General features: G+C 33.8%; 1 pseudogene; it reads left to right on the top strand.

The window, feature by feature from the left end:
* Positions 1-13,129: 13,129 nt before the first annotated feature.
* On the top strand, positions 13,130-19,055 carry LOC120192920 (annotated as a pseudogene).
* Positions 19,056-19,445: the final 390 nt, after the last annotated feature.

Here is a 19,445-nt window from a genome sequence, read left to right as displayed (position 1 = left end):
TTTACCGGTTACCAAATTTTTTAATAGTTTTTCATGTTTTCTACCTAAAACATTATTAATTTGTCAACATAGATAGCGCTAAACCGAATTTATTAAATATCTTTTAATGTATCTGGTAACACTGTATATTAACCCGTCTTTCATGAGACAACCCCACATTTGACGATATTCATTTGTATCGTAGATTATTGAGGGTCTGCAGTATGTAACCTTAACAAGACCTGATATCTCTTTTGCGGTCAACAAAGTGAGTCAATATATAAATCATCCACATGATATGATTGGCGTCAAGTGTATTCTTTGATGTCTCTATGGGACTTTGGAATATGGATTGTACTACCAACCCTCGAAATCTGGTGGATTTTCCGAAAAATCACCTTAACTTTTTTTTATTCTGTAAAGCACCGTTCAGATTTTATTTTTCGATCTAATATCATTTAAAGAAAGGCGTATTTCAGGAGATCCGCCTTATACTATCTAGCGTCACGTGGGGGTAAGGCGCACCCATGAAACGTACCTTGTTAAACGTGTAAAAAACCAGGTACTAATTTTGTAAATAATTTTGAAATAGTGCTTATAATGTAATTAATTTCTATTAGAGTAATATTTGTGTAAAACGTTTTCTACATTAAAATCTTTAAATATTCTTTTGCAAATTATTTTATAACTCGACAAATTTTGTTTTTTTGCATGAAATTACACAATACGTATAATCTAATATAGGAAAACTTTGAGTGTAAGTATTTTAAAATATGAATAATTTTATAAAAATTTCATAATTAATATTTCTTTTTCAAAATGATGATAATGATAATAAATTTTTTATAATTTAAAAAATTATTTATTTTATATAGTTTTGAAATTTGTTTGACTTTATATTCTTTTTGTATTAATTTTATTCACTTTTTATTATTTTTATTGTATTTTCATACTTTTAATTACAATTGATAGATCAAATGAATTATTATTTACTTTTTTAAAAATTCAATAAAAATGCAATAAAAAAGGATTAAAAGTGAATAAAATTCAATAAAAACGTCAACTTTATTGATTTATTTTTTTGTGATATTATTTTTTAACAATTAATAATGTTTATTGGCTTTTAATATTAATTATTTAAAAATATTAAAATATTAAAATAAACTTTTAATTACAATTGATAGATGAAATGAATTATTATTCACTTTTTTTAAAAATCAACAAAAATACAATAAAAAAATTAAAAGTGAATAAAATTCAATACAAAAAGAATATAAAGTTAATTGTTTTTCAAAATATATAAAATATATAATTTTTTAAATTATAAAATATTTATTATAATAATTATAATTATCATTTTGAAAAATAAATACTAGTTATAAAACTTTTATAAAATTATTTATATTTTAAAATAATTACCCTTAAAGTTTTTCTATACTAGATTATATATGTTGTGTAATTTCATTCAAAAATCAAAATTTGTTGAGTTATAAAATAATTTACAAAAGAATATTTAAAGATTTTAATATATAAAATTTTTTTCACACAAAAAATGAATAAATAAAATTAACGTTTTTATACAAATATCACTCTAATAAAATTTAATTACATATTAAATACTATTTCAAAAATATTCATAAAATTAACATTTAGATTTTTACACATTTAACAAGGTATGCTTTGGGGTGTGCCTTTCTGCACCTAATTTGGTGTGTTATTCAGATGCGGATTGGGCAACATTAGTGGAAAATTGACGTTCCACTACAGGGTTTTTTTTTCTTGGTTGAAACCCTATGTCTTGGTTTTCTAAAAATCAGAGTGTGGTTTCTCGGTCAACATCAGAGGCCAAAAATAGAAGTTTAGCCAACTCAGTTTCAGAGTTGGTTTGGATTGAGCAATTGTTGAAAGAGATTGGCTTTACTTTTACAGGTAACCTGTTGTTTGGTGTGATAACTTTAACATTTCTATGGCTGCTAATCCACCTCATCTTGCTCATGTCAAGCATGTTGACATTGATTTGCACTTTGTTCGTGAAAGAGTTATTGCTGGTCAGTTGTTGGTAAATTTTGTTCCTTCTTCGGAACTTGTTGCAAATATTCTCACAAAGGCTTTACCTCCTGCTCAGTTTCGTCCCATGAGGCAACGACTTGGTGTGATTTCTCTGTTTGAATTTAAAGGAAGGGAATGAACCAGGAAAATATTATAGTACAAGTCTATTTCTGTTGAAAGTCTGCTAGACAGTTTTGGAATATGTTGGGATGTTGGGCCATGCCTTGGGCTATATATATATTCAAGCTTGTGCATTGTTTAAGTCATGGAAAAATTAATAAAAGTATGGTTTGCCTTCATTCTTTTTTTTAGCTTTAGTTAAGACTTAACGATCTTTGTTCTCCTTCTTCCTTCTTTATACTCCGGTGACCAGAGCTACACTTTCTGATAGTTTTTCACTCTAGAACTCTATTATGTTTCTTTAATGGTTTTTTTTTTAATTTAAGGAAGATAATTGAAATATTATCTCCCCATCCTCTTTTACAACCATGGAATATGGGTACTAAACCCTCTTTCAGGGTTTCTCATTATTTTAATGAATTCTCGTTCAAATTATCCAAATTACTAATATTAGAAGTTTATAGGACTAAAATACAAAAAAAAAATTACACATGAGTATCTTATTCATCAAAATCCACTAACTATAATCAATGGTTCAATCATGCCAATGACCTTCAACATAGACATGGAAAATTTGACCCAAACTCGATTACATTAACCGATTTATCCGAATCAATACCAGAAATAGACTCAAAAATGATGATCCAAATTTGACCTGAAACCTGAAAAAACCAAATCAAACCAAAATTGACTCGAATAGAATTGAAACCGACCCGAATTTTAGCCAAACTGAAAGTAACTCGACCCAAAATTATTTAATATTTCAATTTTGAATATTTCAAGCTATGATCTTTATCCTAAATTGGTTTCCAAATTTTTTTAATATTTCAATTTTATCCTAAATTATTTGTATATACTAATCACATCTCTTGTTAATAAAATCATATAGGTAAGTTATCTTATTATATGTTTGAAAAAAATTAGGTTAAACTATGGTTGAAATGGATTACATATTTGGATAAATTTGGGGTTGTAATTGAAAGATTTAAAAGTTAAGAACCAATTTAGAATGAGATTCATAATTTGGGGATAAATTTTGAATGTTCAAAAGTTTAAGGACTAATTTAGAATGAGAGTCAAAGTTTAAGGATGAAATTAAAATATTTAAAAGTTTAAGGACTACTTTGAAATGAGAGTCATAATTTAGGGACATATAATACAATTCATTATTAATTTAATATTTTACTTTGAAACTACTAAAATAACTTTCTAAAACTATTAAATTAATTTACAAATTATTTTAATTCTTTTGTATATGAAAAATATAGTTATTTAAATTTAATAAAAAATAACTTATTTTTATACTACACAAATAACTTATTTTTATAATGTAAAGATATATATTTTTATTTATAAAAATACTATCAATGATATAATAATATAATATCATTTATAAATATATTTAGAATAATATTTATTCAAACATAAATAGTATATTATTATCACTTTTAAATTTAATAAAGATATTATATATATAATTAAACATTAAGTATCTAATTTAAAATTTTTAATAGATAATAAAATTTTTAGTTATTTTTTTAATCAAATAGATCGTACCATAAATTTTCAGTCCGAATCAATAAAAAAAATGACAAACTCGAACATATCTTATACGTTGAGTTTGAATTAAATTATAATTCATAAATGATAATTGAATTTGAATGAAATTGAACACAAATTATAAGATTTAAAGAAAAAAGACACATTTGTTTTACAAAAATTTATCAATAATTCTATATATACTTAATTTGACTTATACCCTACTCAACTTGAATTGACTTGAAGATCCAAAGTTGACCCAAATCGAAAATATTTGATCGGAAATTGATCTGACCTAAAAATCAATCGATCTGATTTAATCCAACCCGAAATCAATCGAGTCGATATTGACCCAACCTGATACCCGAATCGACCTGACTTACTATAGACCCGAATAAAATCGAAATCCGAAATGACCCAACTCTACTTACAATAGACTCGAATAAAACTGAAACATAAAATGACCCTACTCGAACTTGACCTGAATTAAGTCTAAACCGAAATGACCTGAATCGAACTCGATCCGAATGACACGTTTGCCACCTCTAACACCCCAAATTCTAGACTAATAGTTTTAGGTTTATCTGATAGGTAAGAGTAGGTAAGTGGACCTCGTGGATTTTTTTTTAATTTGGTAGGCTTAATTATGTTGGATTTAGGGCTCAATTAGTCATAAAAAGGAGATTTTTAATTATGAGACAAAGTACAAAGGACTAAATTTGTAAGAAGAAGGAAATAAACACCAACTTACTTGTCCTCACACGTCTCAACAAAATGGTCTCATCGAACGAAAACATCGACACATTATTGATACGACTCTCACGTTACTTGCCCAAGCTTCATTACCTTTGAAATATTGGTCCTATGTCGTAACTACGGTTGTGTACTTGATTAATAGATTGCCTACAACTGTGTTACTTGGTTCATCTCTATTTAGTAAACTGTTTGGTCATAATCCTTAATATGATCATTTACGTGTGCTTGATTGTAGATGTTTTCTTTGCCTTCGATCTTTTCAGTCGCACAAGTTTGATTATCTTTCACAAGCATACACGTTTATTGGGTATTTGAAGGCGAGATTGAAAATATAAATGTCCCCAATCAATGTGGATTGCAACAGTCTACCAACATTGATGTTGTGTGTGGTATTGACACATTACTCCGACCTCCAGCACTCACGTCTTGCCATAATGAAACTATGTCGGATTCTATTGACGTTACCAATGGTTCCAACAGTGGTGATTATATGTTGATCACTCCGGTGTTTTCCAGTCGTGATGAATCCGATGATGATGCCACCGGTTCCATGGAGCACAAAACCCCTCTTGAAAGTACTACTCACGATAATCCACTTGTCTCGAGCAGCCCCATGCAACCAATTGATGATGGTTCTACCCTTTGGTTATCTTTGTTCGATAAATCTAATGTTCTCATAGTAATGTGACTCTTCCATATTTGAATGTCCATCCCATGATCACTAAAAGAAAGGTTGGCATCTTTAAACCTAAACTTTTCTCTATGCAAGCTAGAATTGATGGTGATGAATCAATTTCCATTCAACAAGCTTTAGTATCTGCTACTTAGAAAGCAACAGTTATGACCTAGTATAATGCTCTAATTAAAAGTGAAACATGGCGTTTGGTGTCATTACCTCCTGGTCGAACTGTAATTGGTTGCAAGTGGTTATTCTGGGTTAAGAAAAATATTGATGGGTCAGTTACGAGACATAAAACTTAGTTGGTGGCGGAAGGATTTGCCCAGGTTCCGGGACAAGAGTTCGGTGATACGTTCAGTCCAGTCATTAAACCTTCCACGATAAAAGTTATATTATCGTTGGTTGCAATGAATAGGTGGAAGCTACTACAAGTTGATGTGAATAATGAATTCCTTAATGGGAAACTACATAAGGAGGTGATCATGGTACAACCCCTGGATTTGAACGATATGCTAGCGATGGTTAACCTCTCGTTTGTAAGCTTGGAAAGGCGTTGTATAGCCTTAAGCAAGCACCACCAAGTTAGTATGTTAATCTACGTTCTCTTTGCTAGTGATGAGGCATACAACTCCTGTAGGACAGATTGGTGGTTTTGTGAAACCATATATATGTGCTCTTTGCTAATGAAAAATCAAGGCGTTTGTTATAATCAAATCCAATGAAAATCTAATACGGATGACTCCTCTATCGACAATTAAGTTGATCTTGTGTGTCTTTCGAGTTCAATATCTTTCGTCGTGAAATTAAAATTGACTTCAAAAATTTGTTGACCGGACAGATTGATTGGGATATATCTCCTTGTCATTGAGTTAAACTATATTGTGGATGACTCTTCCATTGCAAGTTAAATCTATCTTGGGTGTTCTTTGAGTTCAATATCATTCGTCGTTGAGGGATAAAACCTATTATTGACCCTAAATGTTTGATGATCAATTGACTCGACACATAAACCTATCTAAATAGTTACGTGTGGATGTTCCATCAAGTGGAATTAGAGGGTGATGTTTTGAAAATATCGTTGGTGAAATTGTATCCATCCCTTTTATTCGTACACCACATGCATCCAAAACAACTTTTTTCCTTTTGTTTTTTTCGATTACGATTTGATTTGAGAATTTGTCCACTCCTACAACTCCTAACCTTACGTGTAGATTATTGGTGCTTAGAGACCTGTTGAATAATAGCACTTATGGGGAGTGAATATACTATCAAAACTAGTTTGCGAAATCCATTGGAACGCTTTTTATTTGTACCATACAATGCCAAAGATTTGATTCCACTTGAGAATAGGGTTGAGATTCTGAGTTTATGGGTTAGGCACATCTTTTTCCCCGGTTCTTATCGCACCACGTTTGGGTTTGAGCAGCTGCCTAAGACTGATTGGCTTGGCCGAATGCTTTGGTTTCACCAAGGAAGGCTTGGGGTATAAAAACTATTCGAGTGGCAAAAAGGGCGACTCCATTGTTTGACAACTTGGGACTTATTGATATGAACATATATTGAACTTTAGCCCAATATTATCAGTATTGGATTTTGGAACAGATTGGTAATGGGCATGGCTGTGCCTGTCAACTTGGGTTTTAACTTCTAAGTCATTGTCAGGGATGCTTAGAAGGTTGGTATTTTCTATTAATGCCTGGAATGCAGCCATACAGAGTGAGCTTGTTCTACTATATCTGTTTCCCAGATTCTAAACCAGGACTTAAATACAATGTAGCTTTCACCGTTTAAAGCATTAAACTCCATGGGCAACCTTTCGGCTGAGTATGTAAACAGTAATGACATTGTTGGTCAATGTAGGGGTGTTGAGAAGACACAAGTAAATACCGGTGTATATTATTTACTTGTGTAAAAACAAAAAATGTTTTTACTGCACAAAGCTCTTCAAAACCTGTTGTCTGATAAATAGGACATTGCAAACGGATTGATTCGTATGGTAGAAAACTGCGGTTTGGCAGGCATTAGAATTGGATCTCAACACCAGTTATTGCCATTGTTCCTGCTTTAAAAGATTTGTAAACATTAACGGTGAGCTTATTGTGTACGAATGAAGAATATTTATATTGTAAGTTTGTAACTACTAGACTTTCATCTGTCTTTAGTTTTGGCTTAGGTTGAAGCCAAGCTTTGTTCAAAAGTATCAATCATGAAGGAAGAACCAGTAGTTAACCAACCTCTCCCCCTGGAAACCCTAGGGACTAGAAAAAAGGAAGAAAGAAAGGAACAGCGTTGAAAACCAAAGCTCAAAGCCAGATCTAAAAACAGCAGAAACTGACAGATCAGAATCTGATTAAAAAAAACAATCATCATGGGAAAGATATGAGTAATGATGAAACCATAAAAGGAGGGTTACAGCAACTTACTACTGACAGAAACATCACAAAAACACACATGGCAAACAAAAAGAGAGCAATGATGATGATGAAAAAACTAATCGGTCAAAACCCTTTATCATCACACAACACACGTAACTAACAACAACCTTAATCGCTCTTGGGGGGGGGGACATAACCAATGGTCCAAAAAATTAAACATCGATAAAGTTGAAATCCCCAACCTTTACACGGTTCAGTCTGTGATCTGGATTTTTTTGCCTCTGCCACGCATGGAATTCCTATATGGGAGCAATGATTTGGGGGGAATGAAGCCTGGTCCGACGACACCGGCACAACCTGGCTCAATCCATTACAACAACGATGCAAGTGTCCCCGATCCAGACAACATTCCCCTCAAAAGAAATACTCCTTAGAACATCCCGATTCAAAATTTCTTCAAAGAGAGTTTGAAATTAAGGGCCAGTGTTTGTGTTTCTCGGCTTCTCTTATCTCTTTAGTCCCCCAAGAGTCTCGCCTCCGTTCAAGGTGCCGAGAGAGAGAAATGAAAGAGTGATGGGTTTGACCATTTGGCCTTGGGTGATAACAAGATGATGAGGAGTAAAGTATGGGTGAGGGTGGTTCAGAAGAGTAATTGGAGTTGGAATTTATTTATTATTTTGTCAAAGATGTAGTTTTACATAATTGTGTAAATCACGATTATATTTAGAATAGATTTTAAGTATGAAAGGAATTCATCGTTAAAATAAATATTATCTTATAATCATTTATTGTTATAAAAAATACTAATATATTTTAAAAACAACAAATAATTTATAACTCACTCAGATAAAAAGAAGAGAAAACATAGCTGCAGAGGCGACCCTACAGGCTGTTATCTCAGTTTCAGAAATGGCCATGACCACCATGCTCTCAGATTTCACTCTTTCCACTGTCAAACATTCTACATTTTCTCTCTACTTTGGGCGTTATTGGCTTGGATGTGAAACCATGTTTAAAACCCTATCTTGATGATGATTAAAACCATGTTAATTTCCTCGTACAAGCAAAGTTTCATTGAGAAATCAGTACATTAGTCGAGATTTAGGGGACGGTGATTGGTGCAATCATCAAAAACGAAAATAGTAAAAAACTCCAAAACTAAACCTAAAAAGAAAGTAATAAAGAAAAAGACCGATTAGGTTATACTGTCTAAACTCTAATCGTTAACGTGTGATAAAGAGAAGGGACCTCCCTCGTCTGGTGTGTCTCTTTCGGGGGGGGGGGGGGGGGGAGGGGATGGGCGAAGAAAGCAAGGCGACGACCGACAGAGAGGGTCAGAGTCCATGCTCTCGTTTCCATCTTTACTTCTTTTCCCATCACTTTATATTTGGCTAAACTATGGTCAAATCCATTTGAAAAAATATTTTAATGTCACTGATTAGAATCATATGGCCGGTTAATAGAGATTACATGTGTTTGGATTCTGGGAAAATTTTCATTCTTTGTGAGTGTAGGGCAAACGACTGGGCGAGACCAGTACCATTCTACAGTACAGGCAGCTCCCGCGAATTAATGGGTTCTTATCTCTGACGTGCATGCCGTTGTTTTTTTCCCATGGCTTGATCTCTACCATTTTTTCTCTCTAACTCCTTGTTATTAAAAATTAAAATAATACCGTAAACTTGAATTAGGAGAAATGCTGGGATGCTCTATAATCTATGTTCTTTACAGTGAATGGCTCAACTGTTGATCAGAGTGACGAACGGAGACAATGATATTAACTCAACATTTCAAAGCCTTTACAGTCATGAAAATTGTGTTAAACAAAAGAAAGAAACAAGACGTTAATGCCAAATCCTGCATTCTCTTCAATTATTTTATAAGTTTGAAGCAAATGCATGCATTTTCCTCAACTTGAACTAGCCTTTAGCTTAGCTTTCATTTCTAGTTTCTAGTTTCCTCTCACTAGTAAAACTATTGTACATGTCCTTAAACTTTAGTGTACCATATATTTTTATTTTTCTAAATTTGTTGGAGGAAATAGTCATTTTTATAATAATTTAAAAATTATTAATTTTATGAAGAAATATTTTTTAATATATGTTTAAATGATGCAAAAATATTCATATGATATATTTATGGATCGAGTAAGGATAAAATTTTATGAGTTTAAATATAAATAATAATTAAAAAAGATCAGATTCTAACTATCAAGCAATTAATTCAAGATTTAGAAGTTAGGGTGTTAGAGTCTAATTTGTTTAATCTTAAAATTAATAAGGATCTAAGAAATACTTAAATTGAAGAAAAAAAATGCCATATTAAAAATTAATTTGTTTACTTTTAAAATCAAGTGGTCAAGGAACGAATCAAGTGATCTCAGTGGTTAAAGAAATCTCGGCTGTATCTTTAGGAAGAAGGAATTTTATTTCTAAAATTAAGAGTGCGAACTCGGTGGTCAAAAGTCAAGTTGGAATGCAGAATGCTCTTGTCAATTATTTTCGATCTGGATATAATGATGTGTCTACAATTTCTCTTAAAAGGTTCGGAATTCCGTTGAAGAGGTTAAATTCCGCATCTAGGCATTTTCTTGAGAGGCCTTTATCGGAGGAGGAGGTATGGTCTACTATTAAGGCATCGGATGGGTCGAGAGCCCCTGGCCCGGATGGGTTTAACATGGAGTTCTTTAAGAGGTTTTGGAGGTTTATTAAAGGGGAAGTCGTGACATTTATGCATGATTTTTATTGGGGAAAAGTGCAAGATATTTCCTTTAATAAGTCTTTTATTCAGCTTATTCCGAAGAAGATGGAGGCTATGCATTCGGAGGATTTTAGACCAATTTCGTTAGTGGGAAGCTTGTATAAGATAATGGCTAGAGTGTTAGCAAAACGGATGGGTTCTTGTGCATCCGAGGTGATTGGTGAGCATCAATTCGCTTTTACGGCAAACAAGAAAAATATCAGATTGTATTTTAATAGAAAATGAGGTAATTGATGGTCTGTCAAAAAGTAAGAAAGGCGTATTTTTGTTCAAGGCAGATTTTAGTAAAGCGTACGATAGCGTTGATTGGGGGTTTTTGAATTTGATTCTTAAGAAGATGGGTTTTGGAAGGAGATAGAGGAATTGGGTAAGAATATGTATTTCGACTCCATTGATCTCGGTGCTAGTAAATGGGTGCCATTCTAAATATTTCTCAATCAAATAGGGTTTAAGGCAAGGATGTCCGTTGTCGCCTATCATATTTAATATTGTGGGGGAGTATCTAAGTGCTTTGTTCAAGAGGTCGATAGAGATTGGACTTTGTAATGGGGTTGAAGTAGGGGATGGAGGTGATGTTTTATCTCATATTCAATTCGCGGATGATCTTCTCATCTTTTCCGAAGCGAAAGAGTCGTCCATTTTAAACTTTAATCATGTGCTCAAAATCTTTGAAGTTGTTGCGGGGTTAAAATTAAACATGAAAAAAACGACGCTGTTCGGGATTAACGTGGAGAAGAGAATTGTGAAGAGATGGGCTGATTCAATTTACTGTGGAGTGGATGACCTTCCCACGAAGTATTTGGGAATGCCACTTGGCCAGAAGACAAATTCGAAGAATATTTGGCAACCAGTATTGGATAAAATAAGCAATCGTTTGCAAAGTTGGAAAGGTAAATTATTATCTTTTGCTGGTAGAGTAACTATGGTAAAATCAATATTAGTTAACCTCCCTGTGTACTATATGTCAATATTTCCTATCCCTTCATCAATTGCTGAGCTGATCAAAAATATTATTGCTAATTTTCTGTGGAAGAATAAATCGGATAGGTGCATTCACTGGGTTAAATGGAATAAAATTTGTGGTCTAAAATCACATGGTGGATTAGGTTTTTTTGATATTAAAACTAGGAATCTTGCTTTGCTTAATAAGTGGATCTTGAGATTTAGTGTAGAAGTGGACAACTTATGGAGGAAAATTATTGTTGCCAAGTATAAATACGATTGTCATTCCATTATCCCGAGGGCAGTAAATCACAAAAACTCCTATTGGATTTGGCAGAGCATTGTTAACATAGGTAGTTCTCTTGAAGTGGATTTATCAGCGGAGTGGAAATGTGTTATGGGTGATGGGAAAAGAATTGATTTTTGCACTACAGCAAAATTGTTCTGTAGCGGCGCTTTTAGCGGCGTTTCGAAAGTAAACGCCGCAAAATTTAAACATATAGCGGCATTTACTATCCAAACGCCACAAAATGATACTTTAGCGTCGTTTTTTAAACAAACGCAGCAATAGAGTAGTACTTTAGCGGCGTTTTTATATAAACACCGCAATAGAGTAGTACTTTAGCGGTGTTTTTATACAAACGCCGTAATAGGTCCATCTATAGTGGCGTTTTTATACAAACGCCACAACAGATTAGTACTTTAGTGGTATTTTTATAAAAAATGCCATAATAGGGTTCATCTATAGTGCCATTTTTTCCAACAAACGTCGCAAAATATTAGAACTGTAGCGGCATTTTTACACAAATGCTGCAAAAACATGTACTTTAGCAGCGTTTTTTAGAAAACGCCGCTATAAAATGATAAAGGTGGCATTTTTGTCAACAAACGCCGCAATATTTGATAATTTTAATTGTTCAAATCCCATTCCCCTTTTCCATCTGTTCCCACGATCCCCTTTTCCATCTATTCCCACGATCCCCTTTTTCATCTATTCCCACGATTCCCTTTTTCCTATTGCCCATCTCCGCATAACATAGTTTCTTTTTCACTTATGAAAGCTTTTTTTTCTCGCCATTACATCTATTTTTTCAAATCCCTTTCCCCTTTTTCATCTTTTCCATCCACGCAAAACTGGTGCTGCTCGTCGCTACGGGAGTTATTGAGGTCTGAGAGGCATGGGACGAGAGAGGGTAAATCCAAGAAGGGGAAAAATGGCGCTGTTGATTATTCGCGGTTGATCCAAGGTTACGATAATATGGTATGAAGTATTTACAGTCTCTTTTTTGTTAATGTCTTAGCTACTTCTTGTGGTTCATTACATTTCCCATTGCCGCTGTTTTTTTTCTTATTTTTTTTTCTAAAGAATCAATGCCCCAAACTGATTATTCTTCTCTTTATCAAGTAGTATTATATGTTAAATTTAGCAAGATGTTTATAATTTATTGTATGATAAGAAAGTATAACCAGAAAAGATTTGGGATTTTATTTTGGAAGTTATTAGCGTGTATGGGATTTTGGGATTTTGGGATTCTATTGAATTCTAAGTATCCTTATCTTACCTTAGATTTCCCCTTCTTCGTAGTCATTGCAACTTAGTGATTATACATTTGATATATATCCCATGTTTCCATGTTGTTTGCATTTATGCATCTGATTCATCTTTTTGAAAATTTATAATTGATTCTTGAATTTTTAGTTTAATGCTTTTGTATTTGATGTTTACTTAGCTACCGCTTCAAGAAATCCGTTAACCGCATCAAAATCGTATATGAAAGAAAACTCCCCATCTCACCTGTGTGCGTCTTCTTTAAAATTAGAATATAAAAACCCTAACGTCTTACATCTGTTTTTTTTCCACATAAATGCTAAATTAATTAGTTTTTACAGGAAATCCAAAGACGTTAACGTAGTGTAGCTGCAGAGAAAGAGAAGGCATTGCTTGAAAGGATGTCAGTTTTGGAGGAAAGCCCATATTCTCCATTGAAGAAGAGGCCGCCGGCGCCGAGGTGGTCGGACATTTGGCTTAAAAACACAAAGCCATTGAAGCATGTGGTGCTCGCTATGCAGCTTCAGTCTTTAGCTTCAAAAGACCCCAAATCCCAAACCCTCATCCCCTATTTCGTTAACATCGACCAGACCCTTCTCTTATCCGACGAGCTCCTCTTGACAATCCTCTCGAAGCTACCCCTTTCGCAACGGAAATACAACTCTCTCGTCTGCAGACGCTGGCTCAATCTCCAAGAATGCTTGGTTCAGTCCTTGAAGATCCTGGATTGGAACTTCCTTGTATCATGTCGGTTCATCACAAGGTTCCCCAACTTAGCACACGTGGATTTGCTTAATGGCTGTTTGTTTTTGCCCCGAAATTATGAGATTCTGTTAACCCATAGGATGGTTTCGACCCAAATGAGTTCTAGGTTCTGCTCAAATTTAGATCTTTTGGAAGAAACTCTATTGCATGTTGAAGTTGTTGATAAGGGTCTTCAAGTACTCGCCAATGGCTGCCCAAATCTCCGAAGACTTGTGGTAATTAATGCCAACGAGTTGGGGTTGTTAACGTTGGCAAAAGAATGTTTGACACTGTAAGAGTTGGAGTTACACAAGTGTAACGACAACGTCTTACGCGGGATTGCAGCCTGTGAGAATTCGTAAATCCTGAAACTTGTTGGAACCGTTGATGGACTTTTTAGTTCATTGGTTTCGGACATTGGGTTAACTATCTTAGCTCAAGGGTGCAAGAGGCTAGTTAAGCTTGAACTTAGTGGATGTGAAGGGAGTTTCGATGGGATCAAAGTTATTGGGCAATGCTGCTTAATGCTTGAAGAATTGACCATTTGTGATCATAGAATGGAAGATGGATGGTTAGCTGCATTGTCTTATTGTGAGAATTTGAAGACTTTGAAGTTGCTGTCTTGTAAGAGGATCGACTCATATCCTGGTCCAGACGAGAACTTGGGGTTTTGTCTAGTTCTCGAGCGATTGTATTTACAGAGGTGTCAGCTGCGGAATAAGAAGAGCGTGAGAGCATTGTTTCGGGTATGCGAGGCCGTACAGGAGGTCCTTGTTGTGGACTGCTGGGGATTAGATAATTATATGTTCACCTTTTCAAGTGTTTGCAGGTAATAATTGATTGTTCTCTCATTTTTGTTATTTTCAAATTTTCTTTGCCTGTTTCGTTTAATGGCTTGTGGTTTCATAGAAGATGGTTTGATGGTCAGGTTTATATTTCACTTCTGTATTGCTTTAGAAGATGTTGCCTGAAATAGAAAAAAGGGTCAGTTTGTGTTATAATAAAGCTCAAATGGTTGTGAACCATTTTTCTATTACTTATATATTGTGCAGGTGTCCAGATGGATTGATTGGCTGGACCCTGATAAATGCAATTACTGGTTCCACCTACTGTAATTGTGTATATATATACAACCTAAGCAGTTTTTAAAATGTTTGATGAGATTGGTTAGATTATTTGTAGAAATATGAGATCATAATGTTTGTTAGGCCTGCAATTTTGTTTTCAGGCATAAGCATTTTTGTGTTTTGCATTATGTTTTTGTTTAGCTATTTCTTTTCCCATGTTAAATTTTGGTTTTTGAGAATTCGAAGTTGGAATTTTGAAATGGGTTATGTCTGGCTAACAAGAAAATGGAGGAAAATTTACAAAATTGGAATCTAAACACAAGCTTTGTTCAAAAGTTGGTTTTTGACCTCTAATGTTTTCATGGAATCAAAAGCCACCATTTTTTCGACTTCTTCTGATAAAACCCATCCTTCAAAACCTTCAAGACAACACATATTTTCTTTTTTTTAAACAAAGGAGATGAAGAAGAAGAAAGTTGGTGGCGCTCCAACTCTGTATGTTTTATCTTAGTTGTAAACCTCGCTCTGTACCAACCATTTTCCTCAATTTATAAACGATTAAGGTATTTTCTTCATATGAGATGTCATTATTACAGATAAAATTTACTACAAAATGAAAATGTTCTTATATCATGTAATATGATTTTGTTGTTCGTAACAGCATAAACTGGAGGGAAGTCGTGGGATCAAAGTCCTGCAGTTCATGTCGATAACTAAATCGAGGTAGCCTGATTTTTCTATTTTGTGGTTTCACTGTTAATATTTGGGTGTGTCTAGATTTACTTTTGAAATCACTGTTAATATAGAGCTACTTTTAAAAATAGATCAGGAAAAAATGGTTTATGTGCAAAAAAGATGAAAACAAAGGAACAATGGATGTGTTTTGATAGAGATGATTGATTATGGTCCCTCAATAAAAACCTGTTGGTAAGGCTAATCACGTCTCTTCACATTTCCATCAGTCATTTTTTTCCAGTTATCTTTAGAATTATGGTTTTGTTGTCTATAACTATATTGAATGTATAAGTGGTTTGCTGCCCTCTTTTCAGTTCCTTAGTTCATGTATTTATTCATATGGATATTTAATTGTAGTGAAGAAAATTCTATTTTATAGTTTGCCCTAATAATTTGTGGTTGCTTTAGTTTAGTATTTTTGATTGAACATAACAGAGAAAATTGCTGAATTTCTTTTTGTTCTTTGAGATTTTGATATACTCTTATTTTCATTTCGATGAAATCCTGAAATTCATTTCTGCAGCTTACTTTCCATTGATTGATACCATGGCTATATTTAGCAACCTGCATGACTCCTTTAAAAAATAAAATACTTACTCAAATATGTTATTCAGATCCTGACACAGATATAATACTGGCTGATGTTATTACTCTTCTATGCAGTGACCTCCATGTAGCCTTTCTTATCCTTTGAGATTTGTTGTCTGACATCTTTTTGACCCCTTTACTTTTTTGTTATTTCATATTTCATTGGTACATAAATTCATTTGCAATTCAAAATATGAAATAACAACTAGAATCCTTCTTTTGACAGGTGGATCCCCAAGATATTATTATGGTATGTCCGCAATCGCAAGTACAGCCTCTTGTGATAAAAGTAATAGATTTTCACTATCTATATTCTCCTCTTTAGATTACGTTTTGCTCAAGTTCAAAGTGCTAACCAAACGTTTCAGAATCCTGTTGATGATGTTGATTGTTTTTATCATCCTTTCCTTGCACTGTATATGTGTGTTGACGATTGTCTTTCCATTTTCTCATTGTGAATCTATTAGTTTCAAGTTTTACATCTCATAATATTTGGATGCAAATTTTGCTTATGTGTGTTGCATAAAGTATATCAGCTTCAACTCTAAATTTTACATGCAAGTTAAAATCTCAAGTAGGAGTGGCTTACTTAAGGTGTGGGCAGTGTTGTCTAGGTGCATGCTAAGATGCAGTGCTAGACAATAAAAACACCAATGATATTTTTAAGCTAGGTGCATTTGATTATTGCCTTTTCTTGTAAGGTCATTGGTGCAAAAATAAGTTTGATTGAAGTTCTCTTGCATTTCTTTTTTCTAGTGTAGCTATGTTTGTTGGTTGACCATACGGCTTGATGACTGAGTTACTTATTAACCTAGTGCTTTTTTTAAGCTTTTATTGAGAGTGAATTTCTAAATGGCAGGCTCTAGTGTTTTATAGCATTTTAAACTTTTCAAAAGAGTCCGAGTTGGGATGATTATTTTCCAGTATCTTATTTGTTTTACTGATGCCTGAATTGATGCACTTTATAATTGATTATTATTGAATCATTTGTTGAGGTTTAATGTTGTGATCAATTTTATTGATGAAATTCCATTTTTAGAAGAGCAAGGATGTTTTATCTCTATCTTCTGTAATTTCAATAATTATTGAGAAGGGTGTTTCTTGTCTGTAGCTCGTAGAAGACAGCAACCGGTCCATGCTAACAATGGAAATAGCAGAGAGAAGTCATCAAATGAGGTATGATCTTTTTTTTTATATCAATTTTATTCATATTATTCATGAGGATATATGCATATATAAAGTGGATTCTACATTAAAACAGGCAAATGAGGGGCGAGGATCTCCAAGGATTAACTGTTAAAGAACTACAGTAGCTAGAGAAATTTTTGGAAGTTGGGTTGAGTCGCGTGATAGAGAAAAATGTTCTTACTTTTTCTGTACAAGTCTTAACCAATGATTAAACATATGAACTTAATTAGCTCTAATTATTAATGTATTTTAGGGTCAAAGGATTATGAGAGAAATCAGTTAATAATGTAAACTACATTATATTTTACGTTAATGTAAACTTTGATTTATTATTATGGATTTCATTTTTCTTGTTATGGATTTTAAGTTTGTTATTATGGATGTCAAGTTTATTGGAAAATACTACATGTTAAATTTGGGTAATAAAAGAGTAGAAAACAACATTTGACAAATTAGTTTTAATTTGCAAAATCAATTTCTTTTAGCTATAGAGAGGTAATTAGTGGCATTTGTATCTTAAAACGTCGCTATAGATATGACCTTTTGCGGCGTTTGTTCTAAAAAACGCCTCTATATACCAGATCTTTTGCGGTGTTTGTGGGAAAAACGCCGCTAAATCTCAAGACCTATTACGGCGTTTGTGGAAAAAACGCCGCTAAATCTCAACACCTATTGCGGCGTTTGTGGGAAAAACGCCGCTAAATCTCAACACTTATTGCGGCGTTTGTGGGAAAAACTCTGCTAAATCTCAACACCTATTGCGACGTTTGTTGGAAAAACGCCGCTAAATATCAACACCTATTACGGCGTTTGTTGGACAAACGCCGCTATATATCGTTACCTATTGCGGCGTTTTTTGTTACCAAACGCCGCGAACTTTAGCGACGCTATTTTCAGCGGCGCTTTTTGCGGCGTTTGTCATAGCGCCGCAGGTGTTTTTTGCAGCGCTTAAAAACGCCGCTATAGGTAAAAAAAAACACCGCAAATGTACAGTTTTGCTGTAGTGTTGGTTTGATTGTTGGACTGAACAGGGTTCACTTAAAGATGTGTTTTCGAGAATTTATGCGATTGCGGTAAGAAAGTTAGGAAAGATAAGTGAGTTTGGAGGATGGGAAAATGGTAATTGGAGTTTGAGAATTGAGCTGAGAAGACCTGTTTGAATGGGAGAAACTGTGTGGTCGAGTTTCATTCAAGCGCTAACAAAGGAGTTAGTGTTAGACAAAGAGAAGATAAGTTGATATGGTTGGGTTCGGAAGACGGGAATTATACTCCAAAAGATTATTGTTTAAAGCGGGCATGTAGTAGAATGGTGAGAGATCATATATGAAAATTGGTTTGTTTCAAATGGGCTCCTCCTAAAGTAGCTTCCTTTGTTTGGAGAGCTGTGCATCAAAGAAATCCAATTATTGTAGAACTGGAAAAGAGGGGAGTTAAAAATCTCGAGCAGTTGAGATGTATTTTCTGTAACCAAGAGCCGAAATCGATTAATCATGTCTTATGTAATTGTGGGGTTGTGTGGAGAGTATGGAAATGATGGTGTAGAGTGTGGAAAGTGCATCTAGTGTTTCTGATGAATGTTAAACAGTTACTAGAGGCTTGGTTCACTCAACGAGTTAGGAAAAAATTGCGGCTTTTGTGGAAACTTGGTTTCTTCGGACTGTGTTGGGTTATTTGGCGATGTAGAAATAAAGCCAGATTCAATGGAAAAGTCTTCTCAGTGGAGCAAATTTTTTCTAAAGTCTTATTTCAGGTGGGGTTTTGGGCGAGTCTTCTATGGCCGTCGATAATTCCCTACGTGCAAGACTTCGTTCGGACCCCAGAATCGTTCATGATCAGGTGCTATTAACTTAGTTATGTGGTATGACTATTCTGGTTGTCATATGGAAAGTTTTTCATTTACAGATTTTTATTTTGCTATATTAGGTGGTATGGTTTTGTTATGGGATGTTACGTTAAATCCTTGAATGTAGGTAAATGCTGTGTAAGGGCTGGTGGTTCGATTATGTGGTTGACTTTTTACTATTGTTGTATCTGGATTGCTTGTATAGTTTATTGATCGAAACAAGTTGTATCGATTCTACTACCTCAAGGTTCACTCTTTTTCCTCCAAATAGGCATAGAGAGGTTTTTTAACGAGGTCCCTAGGGTAGTGTACTTTGTAATATTAGTTCAATACAAAGTAACTTTTTTCAACAAAAAAAAGAGATTAATCACCAACAATTGTAGGGTATTTAACGTTTATTATCAAATGGTTAAAAGTCTTATGTAAAAATTTGAGTTAAGAGGGCTAAATTTTCTTAATTTCAAAACTAAGAGAGCCTAAAAATCAATTGAGCTAAAAAAATATGGTACATAGCTTGATTTATCTAGTTTCA

The sequence above is a fragment of the Hibiscus syriacus genome, unplaced genomic scaffold (genome assembly GCF_006381635.1).
Source record: "Hibiscus syriacus cultivar Baekdansim isolate YM2019G1 unplaced genomic scaffold, ASM638163v2 tig00116983_pilon, whole genome shotgun sequence".
NCBI lineage: Eukaryota > Viridiplantae > Streptophyta > Magnoliopsida > Malvales > Malvaceae > Hibiscus > Hibiscus syriacus.
This window is presented reverse-complemented; position numbering and strand designations above follow the sequence as displayed.